Source organism: Mustela lutreola, chromosome 9, assembly GCF_030435805.1.
Source record: "Mustela lutreola isolate mMusLut2 chromosome 9, mMusLut2.pri, whole genome shotgun sequence".
In the NCBI taxonomy this organism is placed as follows: Eukaryota; Metazoa; Chordata; class Mammalia; order Carnivora; family Mustelidae; genus Mustela; species Mustela lutreola.
In genome coordinates this window covers 141,822,919-141,838,951 of record NC_081298.1, presented here as the reverse complement: position 1 = coordinate 141,838,951, position 16,033 = coordinate 141,822,919, and the positions used below count along the sequence as shown (strand labels likewise).

At 56.6% G+C, this 16,033-nt stretch overlaps 1 protein-coding gene and 1 long non-coding RNA gene across 2 annotated transcripts in view; one reads left to right on the top strand and one right to left on the bottom strand.

Annotated features, from left to right (window-relative positions):
- Positions 1-2,261: 2,261 nt before the first annotated feature.
- Positions 2,262-6,587, bottom strand: LOC131807422 (uncharacterized). The gene is made up of 3 exons (XR_009344482.1): positions 5,978-6,587; positions 5,218-5,379; positions 2,262-3,497 (listed from the first exon to the last, which is right to left on the bottom strand). It is a non-coding gene; the product is annotated as an uncharacterized LOC131807422 (long non-coding RNA).
- A 320-nt stretch (positions 6,588-6,907) lies between these two features.
- The window catches only part of RNF144A (ring finger protein 144A), a 107,083-nt gene continuing 97,957 nt past the window's right edge, over positions 6,908-16,033 (top strand). Inside the window, exon 1 of the mRNA XM_059132743.1 lies at positions 6,908-6,977. The gene's annotated coding sequence lies outside the window, so the exon portion shown is untranslated. The remainder of the gene's footprint in view (positions 6,978-16,033) is intronic.

Genomic DNA, 16,033 nt, shown 5'->3' with positions numbered 1-16,033 from the left:
TGCCTCGCCATGTTAGCGGTGGTGATGGTGTTGTGTGTGTGTGTGTGTGTGTGTGTTCATAGCGAGAAAGAAAGATTTCTATGAATTGTCTGTAATTAAGGAGATTGAATAATCCAGGACTAGTACATTGAAAATCATACCAGAATAGGTTAACTACAATCAGAACAGTTTTTAGAAAGAAACAGAGACAGGGCACCTGGGTGGCTCTGTCGGTTAAGGGTCTGCCTTCAGCTCAGGTTGTGATCTCAGGGTCCTGGGATCGAGGTCCGAGTCTGGCGCTGCGCTCCGTGGAGAGTTGGCTTCTCCCTCTCTCTTTGTGTTCTCTCTCTCTCTCTCTCTCAAATAAATAAAATCTTAAAAAAAAAAAAAAAAGAAAGAAAGAAACAGAAACAAAACAGTCTCTAAAGAGGTCTTTATATCTGTTTAGGTCCATAAACGGTCTGCATAGACCCAGTTCTCTTCTGACTCTCCATGGTCCCCCCAGACCTTTCCACTCCCAGGTGGAACCGAGGCCTAGGCCCAGCGGCCACCCTCATTTCTAAGAGACAAACCCTCTGTTCTGTCGAGCCAGACAATCTTTCCTGGGGAAGGTGTTACCTGATTTTCCCCATCGTGGTAGCTAGAACTCTTCTCTGGTCTTCAGGTACAGTGGTTGGGGCCCTGGGAAGCAGGCTCTGAGGTGGCTGTTGGCTGGCCAGGATGCTGTCAGACCAGAGTGGCGAGCAGGGGTCTGGGATGTATTTGCTGTGGATCATCTGTGGATGGGGAGCTGTGGGTTGGGGCCCTTCAGGTCTGGCTCCGGGTAAGGTGGCAGAGCTGGTCTTTAACCCTGGACGACAGACCAGCTATTGGAAGCAGCTGCCTCTAGAAAGGGGGTAGAAATTTGGTGCAGGAACTTCCTTTGGGAGAGGATAATGCCTGGGAGGTAAGCTGTCAGCATCCCAAACTCCCAGCAGCTGGGGGAGGGAGAGCCTTGACTCTGTGGATGGGTCTGCATGACGCATTTCATTCATTACACCTGTGACGCTTCACCCAATGCCTGATCCGTGGCTACGGTACCATACCCTGCCCCACCATCCTTTCCAGCTCGAACCCACGATACCATGCGGCCACAGCACGATGAATGTGCTCTGGGCCCCCCACCTCCTGTCCTGACACACTCCTGGTTTGCACACTATGTTTCCTGTCGACCTGGTACTGGATTCCTTCCAGGTCCCCTTATTTTCCAGGCCCTTTGCTACCTGCCTCAGGGGAGCTTTCATGTCTAACACTTGGCAACCAGTTCTTACTTGGCAATGCACACTGACTCTCTTCCCTGCTCTTTGAAAGGTGTCTGTAATGCATGCCTTCGATGGCTGAGACTCCATGAAGCTGTAGTAACAAGTACATCTAGCAATTTCAGGAGCTCGACACATTGGGTTTTCTATTCTTTGGGGAACTGTCCTACGGAGAGGCACCTTAGAGACCCAGGCTGATGTTGTGACCCAGACAGCTCAGGGAGCGGCTCGAGAATCACTACGATAGGGCTGGCCGAGTCAGGTTCTGAAATTCTTCTCTGCCTCAGCCCCGAAGTGATGTCCCGCCTCACCCACAGTATGTTGAAGAAAATGAGTCTTATGTCACTGCCTAACTGCAAACGAGCTTGGAAATGTGGAGAAACACGTGGATATTTAGTGAGCATTAAATGTCTGCCCACAATTAAGTCCAACTAACATTGAATATAATTTAATCATCCCTTCAGAACTGAAAAGGGCTCTCTAAATTCTGTTGAGCCACAAGGGCCATATTCTATTGATTGCTATAGAAAAGCAGTGTAATAAAATGTCAGAAGAACTCTGAATCTGCCAAGAACCTTGAGTAATAGCGGTGCTTACGCCACTAGCTAGCGGTGATCTTAGAATTGTCAAAGGCCACTTTAAACCTCAGTGTTTCTATATGTGCAACAAAAAGATTAAACTCAGCCTTCTCTCTGCTCTAAACATCTATTGAGGATCTACGGCATTTCCGTCTAAGCCAGAGAGAAGAACTAGTTTGCAAGAATCGTGGAAGACACGATGCATTTACTTCATTCAACAGATACTCTTTGAGTGCCCAGAACTTGTCCTGCCTGAGCAGAGTGTGGTGGTGAACAGGGAAGAAAATGTCTCTACCTTCTGGAAAAGATGCCAAGAAAAGTGATCTTACTTTGTTCTTGGCATAGTGACGTTCCTCTTTATGACTATTAATCTTAAAAACAAGGTTGCTGGTTATTTTACCCACAAAATGAGTTTATTAGGAATAGCAGAGAACTGCGATCTGGGACAAGGAAGCTAGGGCAAAAGCCACAGACAAGTCCACCCAGCAAAGGAGAGGAACGCTCTTTTGTGAAGGAAACCGGGAGGGTGGGAAGGCTCTTACCCACAGAAGGTCCATTGGCGTAAACTGAGAGCTGGGATGTGGCGACTCCTCCTTGGCTGAGCTGTGACCGTTTCTCATGGGCTGGGCTGTTGGCCTCAAGGAGAGCCTTCCTTCCTCCCGCGTGTGTAGTAGAGCAGCCTCCACCTGCAAGGTCCCTCTCTTCCTGCTGGATTTGTGACTGACCAGGAGTGAGAGGGTCTGAGAGCTCCCTCCTGACGCCCCTTCAGTGAGGTATCCCCTTATTAATTTTCACAGTACTGTTTATTTTACCGCCTTTGTATATTGCATTTTAATTTTGTCATGACACTTATTCCCTACATTGTAGTCACACATGGGCATATTTTCAGCTGCATGTATCAGTCAGCTAGAGTAGTCAAAAGAAAATAACCAGGGCCAGAAGCCTTAGACCACAGAAATGGATCATCTAGCAGCTCTGGAGGCCGGAAGTCTGAGATTAAGGGCTTGGCTGGGTTGGCTCCTTCTGAGGCTGGGAGCGACCATCTTTCCCAGGCTTCTCCTAGCTTCCGGTGCTTTGCTGGCAAACTTCAGGGAGACCCAGTTGGTGCAAGCATCACCAAGCCTCTGGGTTCAAGCTTACAGAGCATCCTCTGTAGGTGTATGTCTGTCTACCCTTCTTATAAATCACATTAGATTAGGGCCCGCTGTGCTCCAGGATGGCCTCATCTGAATTAAGGACATCGGCAACAACCCCGTTTCCATAAAAGGTTGTACCATGAGGTGGTTAGAACTTCACCCTAAGACTTTGGAGGCACTCAAATCAACCCACAGCAGTGCTCTTAAACGACAGCAGGGCTGCATTTTTTCTCTTCACTTGTATTTTCTTCCTTGAAGTTCTGTTTTTCTTCCTCAAGCTATTACTCTGGTTGTTTTGACCACATATTTCATGTGATAGTAATGTAAGCTTCCTTTTTTTGAATCTTCTCTCTGGACTGCCTAGGAAAATTGCTGGAACCTTGTATTTTTTTCTAGCTCCAAGGGTGTTTGCAGAGCTGATGGCAGAGCTGCCTGGGGACAATCCTTCTTCATCCTGTCTTATGTGGACGTTCTGTGCATGGATGAGATTATTTGGGATGGGTAGGCTGGGAAAGAAAGAGGAAGCCTTTGAGATTATATATATACACACACATATATATATATATATATATATATATATGTGTGTGTATATATATATGATTTATTTATGCATGAAAAACAGAGAGAGAGAGAGAGATACAGATTAAGAGGGAGAAGCAGGCTTCCCGCTGAGTAAGGAATCCTATATGGGACTGGATCCCAGGACCCTGGGATCATGACCTGAACTGAAGGACGATACCCAACCTACTGAGCTACCCGGACACCCCAAGGAGGCCTTTGAGAGGCAGAAAGCAGGAGTGCGGATCTGGGGAGCTTTCCAATGAAGTTCTGAGAGTGGCAGAGACTTGGCTTTGCCCTGTCCCTCTCAGGCCCCCTGGGCCTCCTGGGGAACTGAGCCCTTTGACGAGAAACTGTGGCCAGCCTGCTCAAAAGGGCTAGCGTGTCTTGGAGGAGACTGCCGGAGGACATGGCCACATGCTGGGGGTGAATACAGGTCACATCCCTCATCGCCAGAACCATGAAACCCTCCTGATTCCTGGGTATCCCAGCCAAGAGAGTCCGAACAATAACCGGCATTTAGTGGCTGGCGGCTCTCTAGAAACAAGGGATTGCATCTAAGTTGATTTTATTTGATTTCTGTAGAAATATTTTATTTATCCATTTTGAGAGAGAAAGAGAGAGAGATGGAAGGAGAGGAAGGAGGCGGGGGAGGAGCAGAGCGCCCGACCGCGGCTCCAGCCTGGGCAGACGCTGAGAGCGTGACCTGAGGCCAACGGTTAACGGACTGAGCCAACCAGGTGCTTTAAACGGACTTTAAAAGGAATGACCAATTTTCTGTACTTATAGAACGTGTGATTATATATTCATACAAACTGTCTAAAATGTTTTTATTTTAGGTCGTGAGTGTGAAGCTGGAGCTTCCCCCCATTTTCTGTGGAGAGGAGAAACTTGAGAACCGAAGTCCATTTCTCTGGTCTGGGACCATGTATGGTGGCAGTCTGTTTAACCATCGAGCACAGAACCTTGCCTCTACTAGGTAATCAAAGCGACACTTGTTCCGTGAGGGAATGATGAGTCACAAACAGGAACAATGGGTATCTTTTCAAATGGGCTCAACCTGAAAGTCCTCTGGGGAAGATGGCCCCAGCTCATGACCTGTGAAGGCAATGGACTGGGGAGTGGACGTGACCTGGAGAGACACAGGCAGCTCATCCCTGGAGAGACCCAGGATGGTCGCTCCAAGGCAAAGCTCCCAGTAGATGATCTCACTCTTTATTTATTGAGTGCTTAGCCTGTCCAGGGCCCTATGGGAGACACATAGAAAAATGACTTCATCACTCTTCTACAGAATCTTGAGGTCTAACAACCAGACAGTAAATATCCAAAACATGAAGTGTGACAGAGGGCGTGATCGACACAGAAACAAGCTTAATGTCTGACAAGTTCAGAGATCTGGAGATAGGGGACGAGGTCATCATAGAAAACAATTGCTTGAGACGTATTGTATGTAAATTTGATGATCACTCATGGTGTCCTCATGCCCTGACTGACGTCATTAGTGAAGACAGTGGGAATGAAGTCAGACACAGGTCAACTCGTGAGCACACCCCGGTCTCAGTTATGCACTTGAGGGAGAGCATGGCTTCTCTGAGCACACTCCCTACCAATCCCCGCCCCCTCTCTCCCTTAGAAACCCTATGCCCCTGTTTGCGGTAGAAATGGTACCCAGTATGGACCCATCCGGCATGGAGTCCGTGGCTTGTTTCCATCCCTGGTGGATTTGCAGACATCCGTCCATCTGCCCGCTCATCGCTGGGTCCCGTCTGGTGCCCTGACCACATTCCAGGAGGGGCGAATACTGGCTCTGTGAGGATCCACTTGCATCTCCTGTTGAGAGATCAGAACAACCGAGTATTAGGATTTTTCTCACTGTGCCTTTTTCTTTCATTTAAAAAAAAAAATAAAATTTATTTGAGAGAGACTGAGCAAGAGAGAGAGAGAGTGCGCTCCAGTTGGGGGTGAGGGAGGGTTGCAGAGGCTGCGGGAGAAGCAGACTCCCTGCTGAGCGGGGAGCCTGACCCAGGCTGGACCCCAGGACTCCGGGATAAGTAACTGAATAACCCAGGTGCCCCTCATGGTGCCTTTTTCTTCAATAATAACACTTCTGTGAAGAATTTGAGAGACCTTCAAGGTCAGGCGCCTGTTCCTGTCTTTGAAGAGGGGAGATATTGACCAGAACAACTTCTCAGTGGAGAAGAGACACATTTATGCTTTAAGGAAAGATGAGTATGTAGCAGGGGAAGATAACTCCTTCACAGCCTGCAGGTAGTTGAGAACCTTGTATAACGGACGGAAATGGGAGGGATAATCGGTAAGGACCGCAGAGTCCCGAGAGTTGGTGTATCCGCCATGTCGATGTGGCTCTGTGCACGTCTGACCTCCTTGGTCCCTCCCCAGAAGGTGATGACCCGCGCCCTCTTATCACCTGTGTCTCCCAGCCAGAAACAGGGCAGCACAGGGACATAACTCGCTTAAGCGGGTCTGGCAGGTGGGGGCACTCGAATTCAGAGCCCGCAGAGGAGGGGACGGTGCTGAGGAAGGCCGCTCGGCTGCGTCCCCGTCACTCAGGAGCCGAGTCCAGGCGTTGGAGGCGGCATTGTTTCATAGACGCCAACAAGTTTTGTTCAGCGGTGCATGCCCGAGAGGCACACAATTCAACACTTGGCCAACTTCTAGCTCCTAGAGGAAGTGGCAAAAATAAATCCTGCAGGAATTCTGCCCTCCACAGCCTCGGACTGCACCGAGCCGGGAAGCCTAGAACAGGAGGTGGGCTGCTGCGCCCGGATCCCGGGTCCCCGACCGTCCGGCTGGCTCCCTCCGTCCATCAGAGCCGCCAGGTGCTGGGAAAAGAGCCCTCCGGGACGCCTGGACAGCCCCGCAGCCAGGTCCTCGGACCGCCGGGCTCGGGCTGCGCTTCTGCGGGCTCGGGTCAGGCCGGGGCCGCGCGGGGACTCGAGCCCGGCCTCGCTGCCCGGCCCAGGGCACCCCATCGGCCGGCGGGGAGCGCCGGGGGCCGCCCGCTTCCTGCGCCGCCGGCTGGCGCCTCCCGCACGGCGAGGGCTGGCGTCCCGGCCCGAGTCCCCGCGGCCCCGCCGAGCGGCGACCCCGCAGTCCCCCGCCCGGGGCGGGCAGAGGCACCGCCCAGGGCGGGCGGAGGGCGGAGGGCGGAGGGCGGAGGGCGCAGGGCGGCGGCCGGGCGCGCGGCGGGCGGCAGGGGGCGCTGCGCGGCGGGCGGGGGCGCGGGCCGAGCCTGGGCGCCCGCGTCTTTGTGCCGCTCGCCGCCGCCCACTGTCCCCCGCCGGCGGCGCGCCCCGCTGGAGGCCGGGCTGGGCAGAAAGGGCGGCTCCGGCGGGCGCGGCGCTCGGAGCCCCGCCCGCGGCCGAGCGGGAGCGGCGGTCCCCGGAGCCCCGGCCGTGCGGGACCAGGTGGGTGACGCGCGTCGCTTTGTGTCGGCATCGCGGGAGCGGGGCGCGGCCGAGCGGGGACGGAGGGACGGGGCAGCGCCGGGGTCCCAGGCGCTGGGGGCGGGGCGGGGCCGCGCGGGCTCCCGGCCGAGGGCGCCACCCCGGCCCGGCCCGGCCCCTCGGCCGCCCCAGCGCCGCGGCCGCTCGGGAAGCTCGGGTCCCGCGTCGCCTCCCGGGCCGGGAGCCGCTCTGCGGCGCTGTGACCCCGGCGCCCCGGCCGGGCGGGCGGAGGTGTCTCCCGGGCGAGGGGCGAACGCAGGCCCGCGGGCCGCGGGGTCTGGAGAGCGCGAACCGCCCGGACGCGGAGGCGGCGGGAAGGTCAGCCCGGCCGGGTGCCGCGCGTCCCCCGCTTCGCCCATCCCCGCAGCCCGGTGGCCGCGGCCGCTGCCCTTCCTCGGAGCCCTCGGCTCCTGCGGGGTCTCTGCATCCGCCCTCTGGCGCTGCCCCAGGTCCTGGCACCGTCCTGGGCGCCCAGCGCTGGTCTCTTGGGCAAGGCTCGGGTTACAGGGAGGAAGGGGCTCCTAACTGTACCCTCATGATCTCCATGGTCAGTTCTAGGATGGACACTTAAAAAGTTCCCTCCCTGCCTTTCTTTTCAGTGAATTTAAAAAAAAAAAAAATGTCCAACAAATACCCTGTGCTTGTCTTGTGCGGGGAAGAAGTCTGGGTGACTGAAAAAGGGTTAGAGACAGTCCCCAGGGGATATCCGGAGCGGGTGCCCCTGCCCCGGGGAAGGGGCGTGTGGCCCCTGCACTAGGAAGACCTTCGACTTGGACATGCCGCGATGCACAGTTGTGCCCTGACGCACAGTTCTGCTGGGAAGCTTCTTCCCTGGGAGTGGGGCCTGGCGATAGGTAAGGAGATATTCTAGTGAAGGGGGGACAGGAGGGGGTGCCCGCCCACCCCCACCCCGCCGCCCCAGATCAGCCAGCGGAGGAGCTGTGCTCTGAGGTCAAGGGCAGGACACAAAGTAAGTCCGTGCAGACAGGGTCAGGGCCGCTCCGTGAGGGCGGGCTCCTGAGTCAAAGCTGGAAGGTGCGGCAGGGGAGGTGTCCTAGTAAGGGCACCTGCTGGGAGGGAACTGCGTGCTGGAGGAGGGGTTGGGAACAGGAGGTGTGTGGGGCCGGGACCTTTCCTGTGGGTCTGAGCTTCCCTTCCCCAATACTGAGATGAGGGACCTGGTCCCTTGTGGTTTTCTAGTGACTTGATAATGTTTGTTTTTATTATTTTGTCAAGAGTGCAAAGGAAATGTGAGTGGAGACTTCTGATGGGGACAACTTACTGTCTTTGAACTGCAGGCTGACGTGGGTCTTGATCTGGTGGCTGTGGGAGCCCTGGATGACTGTGGAAGAGTAGAGGAGAATGAGTGAGCTGAACCCTGCTTTGTGTCATGAAGGAGGTGTCCTGCCGTGCCTTGTGCCAGTGCTGCCTCTAGAGCCTGACCCCTTCCCCATCTCCCACCTGCTGGGACCTGCGCTTCCTGTACCCCTGACCAGAGGTCAGGCATGGTTTGCAGATCTCAGGAGAAAATGGGATGCAAATAACCTAATTTTAATGGGATGGGAATTTTCCAGATCCATCACAGTTGGAGTTTGGAGGTTTACACGTTTAAAGGGGCCCTGATTCTAAAGCCAGTAGCTGGGGAGAGCTAGGAACTCAGAGGCGGGGGGGGGGGGGGGGAGCCACAGAGAGGAGCGCCTGGGCCGGCACCCACAGACCGTGCATGGAGGGGGAGGGTAGACAACCGGCAGAGCACGTTGACACGCGTGTGCTTTAGGAGCACACGGAGTGCCCCTGGTCTGGTAGCGCGTCATTCCCGCGGGCAGATCTGCCCTAGAGGCCAGCGCTTCTCTTGTGGACTTGGTGCGGTTTGGGACTTGGACGGGACCCCACACACACTTCAGTCGAAGCTGCTGACGTCTAGCGGGGAAATCTGGGGCTTGGCCAGAAGCTGGGAGCCACGTCGCTTGTTTTTCCCATTGTGGTTCATAATTTGGCTCTGCTGCCTTCTTTTGTTCAAATTCCCCCTCCTCTTGAGAGCCTTTCTCTCTGGTGGTGAGACCGGAGGAGGCACGTCGTTGCAGACTGAGAATCACAGAGCTAGATGGTCACCGCGGATTCCTAGCCCAGCCGCTCACTGGGATTTGGAGGGAAGAGAGGCCAGAGACCCCAGAGACCCCAGCCTGGGCACCCCCCCACAGGGCTGTGGTGGGCCTGGGCCTGGCCTCAGCGATCCTGACTGCAAGCTGTTCTTTCTCTTGCTCTGTGCTTGGGCTAGTGAGAATGGGGATGTGTCAGCTGCTCCGGGGGTCTGGGGGTCTGGAGTCACTCGTGGGGATACTGAGGCCTCAGACACTAGCAGGGCATCTGACCACGCAGGGACCGCCCCCTGTCCCTGGATCTCTGGGTGTGGCATGCCAGAGGGAGCCAGGAGGCTGTGAGCAGAATGGATTGCTTCCCAGGAGGACAGACCCTCTCCGTATTCACCTGGGTGGCTTCCTACCTTGGAGATCCAAGAACTAAGTTGAAGGTGCCTTCTCTTAACGGCTAGGAAAGTCATCTGAGGTGATCATTCTCAGGACCGGCTTCCTCTGTCCTCTGTTTCGGCGTTGCTGACACACATGAATAGCTTTTCTTAATTAGAGGAAGAAATTGAATTGCAGCAACTGTTCACATACTTGCTGGGGATTAGTCCGGAAGGACGGAGCTTGTACAGCCTCTGACCCAGCCAGGGACCAATGGCAAGGTCTTAGCCTTCTCGCGTGGCCCCAGATCTTGCACTGTAAAACTCAGGTGTTGGCTGAAGTGATTTCCAAGATCCAGAAATAATGATGTGCTGTATTAACGGTGGTTCCCAGGAGAATCAGCATTACAGGATAACTTACCAAATGCAATCAATTTTAGGGATTTTTCAAGAAGAGTGTTTTTGCCTACAAATGATGTGTTGCGAGATAGGCTTTGGAGGTGGTGGTTCTTGGGGGTGAGACTTTCCATCTGCCTTCCCTCCTGGAATCTAAAATCTGAATTGGAGCATATTTCCTCAATGGCCTGGAGTCTGAGATCCGGGCTTCCCCTGGAGAAGCAAGTTGACAAGGTAGATGCAGTGTTACCAGGACAAATCAGTTCGTCGGGGGTGGGAAGTAGTGTAGCAGCCAACGTTTCTGAGTTCACCTAGCGTTGGCCGCAGGAGAGAGGACACAGCAGTTAGCAGTCACTTGGCAGGTCCTGTTGCCTGATGGGGCCCTGGCTGTGGCCCCCGTTCTTCTAGGGCCCTCCACGACGGACACTGTGCCTGTCCCCACCTTGCAGAGGATGGAGGTGAAACAGAGAGTGGTTGGGTTGTCCAAGGCCAGGCACATGGTAACTATTGAAGCCCATGTGGGACTCAGGAAAGCATATATATATATCCTGTGACCTTATGGAGGCCACAGTTTGGGGGTGGGGGAGGCCCGCATGTTCTCAGACTGTTCTTTGGGGGGGTTGGTGTGTAGAGAGCCGCGGGCCGCAGTGCGGGATTTGTCTACTGGAACTGAGGGTGCCAGAGTCCCCGTTAGCTGGACCACATGGGAGGGTCAAGGTCAGATTCTGGGCCTGGAAACCGCAAGTCGCAGCCAGGGTGTGCCGGGAGCTGAGGGCCGGCCGTGCTGCCACGGGCCTGTTCTGCAGGAGGCTGGCTGTCTCTGATCGCCGTTCCAACCGGCATTCCCGAGTGTCAACAGTAGCTTTCATGGCTGGTGTCTTCTAAAAGGTCCTGCCAGTGTGGGGTTTTCCTTGTTTGGTTTTGGAGCCTCTGTCCTTTCATTTCCCTCCCCGTGACCCCCCCCCCCCCCCCGCCCCAGGTCTGCTGGAGGAGATTGGGTTCTGAGAAGGTGAGCAGAACCACGGCGGCAGCCATCATTTTTACCATCCGGAAACCTGTCCTCTTGCACTGCTGTACCCTGAGCAGGGCCGCTGTGATTCCCTAGGCCTGTCGTGGCCTATGGCCTGCTGCAGAGGGCCTCAGAGCTGGGAGTCGGGCCCAGCAGTGCAGCTGCCGGCTCCCGTAGCTTCTGCCCCAACTGGCACAGCTCTGTGGGGTGGGCGTGGGGAGCCTGTGCCCAGGCCCAGTAGAACAGAGGGGAGCTTCCTCATTGACTTTGTCTCTAGCTTGGTTATTGGCTAAATGAGGTTTTGTGTCTGTCCTCGGAACACCTCCTACTTACGTGATTTTCCTGGGACCCTTTATGGCTGCCAAAGGGTCAGGCTCCAAGCAGTTCTTTGGAAAGGGCATGTGTGACTTTAGGGGGGGCAGCATTTTAAGGCTCTCTGGAGGGAGGTGGGCCCGTGCAGACTGCCTCTAGCATGGAGAGAATGCCTCCCAGACTTCCACTGCCCTCCTGCTGGTCTCTGGACCGTGCGGGAGCCCTTCCTCTATGGTCTTCCTCTGGGACATGTGTTAACCGGTACTGACCGGTGCGCTCTGATCCTCTCCGTTTGCCCCCCGTGGCTGGGTTGTCTGCGGGCTGTCCCTCCCCCCCCCCCTCAATCACTTGCCTTCCCCGCTGCCCCCTCCCCCGTCAGGCATGCCGGTCTCTCCAGCAGGAAGGGCAGCTGGCGGGGCAGAGAGGCCGGCCCTCTCCCCCAGCTTGTGGGTGATGGGAAAGGTCCCCTTCCCAGAAGCATGTAGACCCCTGTATCAGGCACCCTCTTCTTTCTTGAGGTAAAACATTCTCTTCAACAGCTGTTCTGAAGCCAGGTCTACACAGGTACTTTCTGACTTTCTTGGGAAGTATTTTGTCAACCCCAGTGGAGTCCCTCCTCGTCTCTCCGTGGACCTCTTGTCACTTTGCTGCTGGGACCACCTCAGCTACCGCCATTGCTTGTTGGGTACGGAGTGTGCCTCCTGGTGGAGCCTTTGGGATGCTTCACTGCGCGGCCCCAGCACATGTCTCTGGGGTGGCTCTCCCAGCGGGCTTCCGACGGGGGTCCTGGGCGTCCTCCTGCCATCTCCATGTGCCCCCTTCCCAGGGGTCCTTCCAGTCTGGGAACACGCACCGCCTTTCTCTCAAAGCTGTAGGGTCATTAACGTGGGGCTAGAGGTAGGTCCACTCCCTGGGTGCTGGCATCCTGTCATGGGACACTGGACTTGTCCAGAGCACAGGCCGGAACCGCAGGCCTTGGGTCCTGGCCAGCCCCTTCCCTCCCAAGCCCTGGCTGTCCCTCTCCCGTCAGGTGCTGAAACGTTCTCTCCTCCAGGTGCCTCCACAGCAACTTCTCCTTCACAACCTGTGACTGCACTTAAAACTCTCTCCTCTAATTTTAGTGGTTTATGTAACTGTTTGATTTCCTCTGCTAAATCATAAGCCCTACAAGGGTAACAGCTTACTCGTTTTTGCCTGCCCCTAGTGCATATCTGCACTTGCTAAGTCCGTGTGTGTTAAGTGGTTGCAAACAAGATGGAGAAACATGGCTCACTAGGGAAACGAGAAATGGGACTCGAGTTCACGTTCTGATCTGAGCCACTCCAGAGGGTTCTCTCGGAGCCGAGTCCACTAAACAGCGCCCCGCAGGACCGTAAGACGCTGAGCACAAAGGAGGCGGGAGTGTTGGTTTGGGCGGGAGGAGGAAGGCCGGAGCACGCGGCCCGGTGGGTCAGGGGTGCAGGACAGAAGGCCTCGCCAGTCCTGAGCTGTGGTTGTGTTGACAGCAGACCAGGTCCATTCCAGCTTCAGACAAGGGCTCGCTGGGCTGCCTGGAGGCACTCTGTCACACTGGGGACCATGAGGCAGACGTGGGCCTTGCTCTGTGGGTGTGCACGAGGACCACAGTGTGTGGCTCCTAGCGTGTGTCTCGCAAACGCTGGAGACGGGCATGAGTGAGCGCAGACTTGGAGGGCCGACAGCGCTGACGAGGCAGCCCCCGTGCGGCACGCCGAGGGGCGCGGGGTCGGGCCCAGCGAGATTTGTTCTAGAGGATCCTGAGCTCCCGGGGGTGGTCAGACCCTCTGAGGTGGGCTCCTTCCGCCTTACCGTTTGGGTTTTTCCAGTGGGAGACTGAGGTGCTCTGGGTGGAGAGGTGGTCGGGGTTCCTAGAAAGAGGGTCGGGGAGACACACTGTGGGCCGTTGAGTCACGCGGTTCTCCCCACAGAGGAACCAGAACGATCAGCTGCAAAGATCCCAGAGCCTGTGTGCGGGGTAACGCGTACCCAGTGGATTCTGTTTCTTGAGCGCCTTACGCTCTCCTTCTGTCTCTGGTTCCAGTTCCCGTTCCCGCGCTTCACACAGGCCGCGTGCTCCCGGAGCTTCGCGAAGTACGAAGGCTTACGGGGAGCTCCGGGGCCCCTGAAACCAACAGTCCCAGAAAGTGATTTTTCCCAATGCCCCGTTTGCCACGCAGTGGTCCTTGGGAGCACACGCAGCGGCGCTCGGTATCCGTGGAAGAGAAAGAGCTTCCAGAAAGAGGACGTTTGGAGCTGGTGCCTTGGGGTGCGGATTTATTGGCTAAAACTGTGTCTCCTTCCTCCTGGCTTGGCAGGCGCGGCAGCCCCGGTGCCTGGTGTGGATGAGACAGGCCGGGTGCTCTGCGGAGATCACAGTCGCTTCTTTCTTCTCCGCGTCTCAATGAAGCGTCAGCCGGAGACCCTGGGAATCAGGACAGTGTGGCCGTGGGAGGCCCGCGGCGCGGCCGGGAGGGCCGGATGTAGCGGAAGAAAGAAGGAAGGTGTCTGTATTCCCTCCCCTGGCGGGACCCTAAGAAACCACCTCCGTGTCGGGGTGGAGCGTCTGCCTCCCAGGCGTGGGCACGGACGCCTTCCTGACTCGCCCCCGTCCCCCACGGGGGCTGTCTCTGCAGCCAGCGGACGCCCCCGAACCTCATCCCCAGTGGGACGGGTGAGGAGGTGGGGCCTTTGGGAGGTGCTTCGGTCAGGAGTGGGAGCGCTCGTGAATGGGGTGGGTGTCCTGACAAACAGACCCCGGAGGGCCCCCTGAGCGCCCCTGCGGTGAGGGCACAGTAAGTGGATGGTCGGCCGACAGCGCAGGACATGGGGCTTTCAGCAGACACCGAGTCTTCCAGCCCCTGGGTCTGGGCTTCCAGGCTTTTCCACTGTGAGAAACAGACGTCTGTTGGTTAGAAGCTACCCGCTCGCTGGGATGGTGACCGTGGCAGTTCCGGTGAGTGCAGGTGGGCAGCAGCGGCCGGTCACCCGTTGTCCCAGTGTCGGCCCCCCCCCCCATTGTCAAAGACCCTAGTGAGGTCACAGCCATAGATTTGGGGGCTGAGGAGCCCAGCATGCCTTTTGGGGACACGATTTTACCTGTAACATGTTAATTTTATGTCTTTGTGTGCTCCCGTGTGTTGGGCTCACGCAGAAGGCTCAGGAGCAAGGACTTGAGCAATGGGCTCGTGTTTCCTCTGTGGTGGCGGGCGGGGACGTTGCTGGCCCCGGCTTGGCAGCTCGGGGCTGCTCACGAGGGCCACATTCTGCTCTGTGGCTCCTCTGTCCTTGGCGCGGCACCCTCTGACTTGGTGGGCGCCCCGGGGTCCCGATGGCACCGCGCGCTGCAGGCTCCCTTCCCTGTTCAGGTGGCAAGAGGGTGGCGGGAGTGTGGTGACACTTGTCCTTCTGTCCAAGAAGAACGGGCTTTTCAGAGCACACCGTGGCTGCAGGTGAACCGGGGCGCTGGGGGAGGGAGAGGCCACGGGGGCCGGGACAACGGTCCTGGAGCGGTAGGGACAGCGCGGAGCACGAAGCCCGTGTGGGTTTGCCCTCGCTTGCTTGGCTCACCCGCTCTGCTTTGAAAGGCGGGAATCCTTCCGGCGAGGTCGGGGCCTGTGTGCACGTGGCTCATGTAGTCTCGGGGTCTTGCCCGTGTCGCGTGCACACATCCGAACCTTCCCAGAGTTACTTGTTGTTCCGGGCGCGGCAAGGAGCAGGGAATCACTGACCTGTCCTGCTCATCTCTGTGCCCCTTGGCAGCCGGCCCGGTGCCTGGCACCGAGTAGGTGCTCCGTGAGTATTGGTCGAACTGCGTAGGCCTCTTTCCGCTCCGAAGATGCTGGAGTCCCGGAGCAAGCTCACGCGCCCCTCCTTCCCTCCTCTCATCTGGTCTGCCCTTTCCTCCGGCAAACCTCCTCGGTTCCAAGGCGGGGGAAGGGTACGCCATGAGGGCGAGGAGAGCGGGAGGGAAGGGGCTGGGGGGAGGGGAGGGGGCTGGGGAGGTCTTTCCAGAACGAGACAGGGGACGGGGTTCTGTAATCAGCCGGCAGGTGTGACCCTCTTAGACTTTTGGAATTTTGTAAATTCCGGTTTTGCTCCAGGAAAAACAGCAGTTGGGACACCCAGGAGTCCCTTATCCTGTGGCAATGACACTCATCTTCTGCTTTTTCCCATTTGTGCAATAGCTCAGAATTTAAGGTGTGTGTGTTTTTTCTTTTGTTTTTAATGCTGACTCGTCACGGAGTCCTCACCCAGGAACTGGGCTCTGGAATAGGCAAACGTGAGCATGTTTCAGAAGGAAATGTTTTCAGTTCCTTCTTCAATGAGCAGTCCCCTTGCCGCAGAGTGGCCGAGGGGACAGTTCTTATCTGTTAATACTTTAATCACTCCCACGACTCCTTCTCCTTTGGCCCAGTGCCCTGCTTCCGTGGCGGTGACCTTGTTTTCTCTCAGTTCCTGGCCACGTGCAGGCTTGTGGGCGCAGGCTGGCTCGTGGGGACCAGCTCAGGACCGGCTTGGGCTGTGTCCCGCCAGCCCGGCAGGGAAGGCTGCTGTCTACAAGACCAGGTTTATCTGGGGAAGGCAGGCCCTCTTGCTGGTGCGGCAGAAGCAAGCCCGGGCAGAAGCGGGAGAGCACCGGGGCAGTGGGGGGCGCGGGACTGTCCAGCCCATAACCTCTGGCTACCTGGGCTCCTGAGCCTGTGACCAGTCCTGAGGGAGCTTTCTGTGCATGTAGAAAGCACACCAGGTCTCCGGGATCTCGTGTGAAACATGGAGTAGAAACGCAGAATACCTCAGTAATAACTTTAATATTGATTG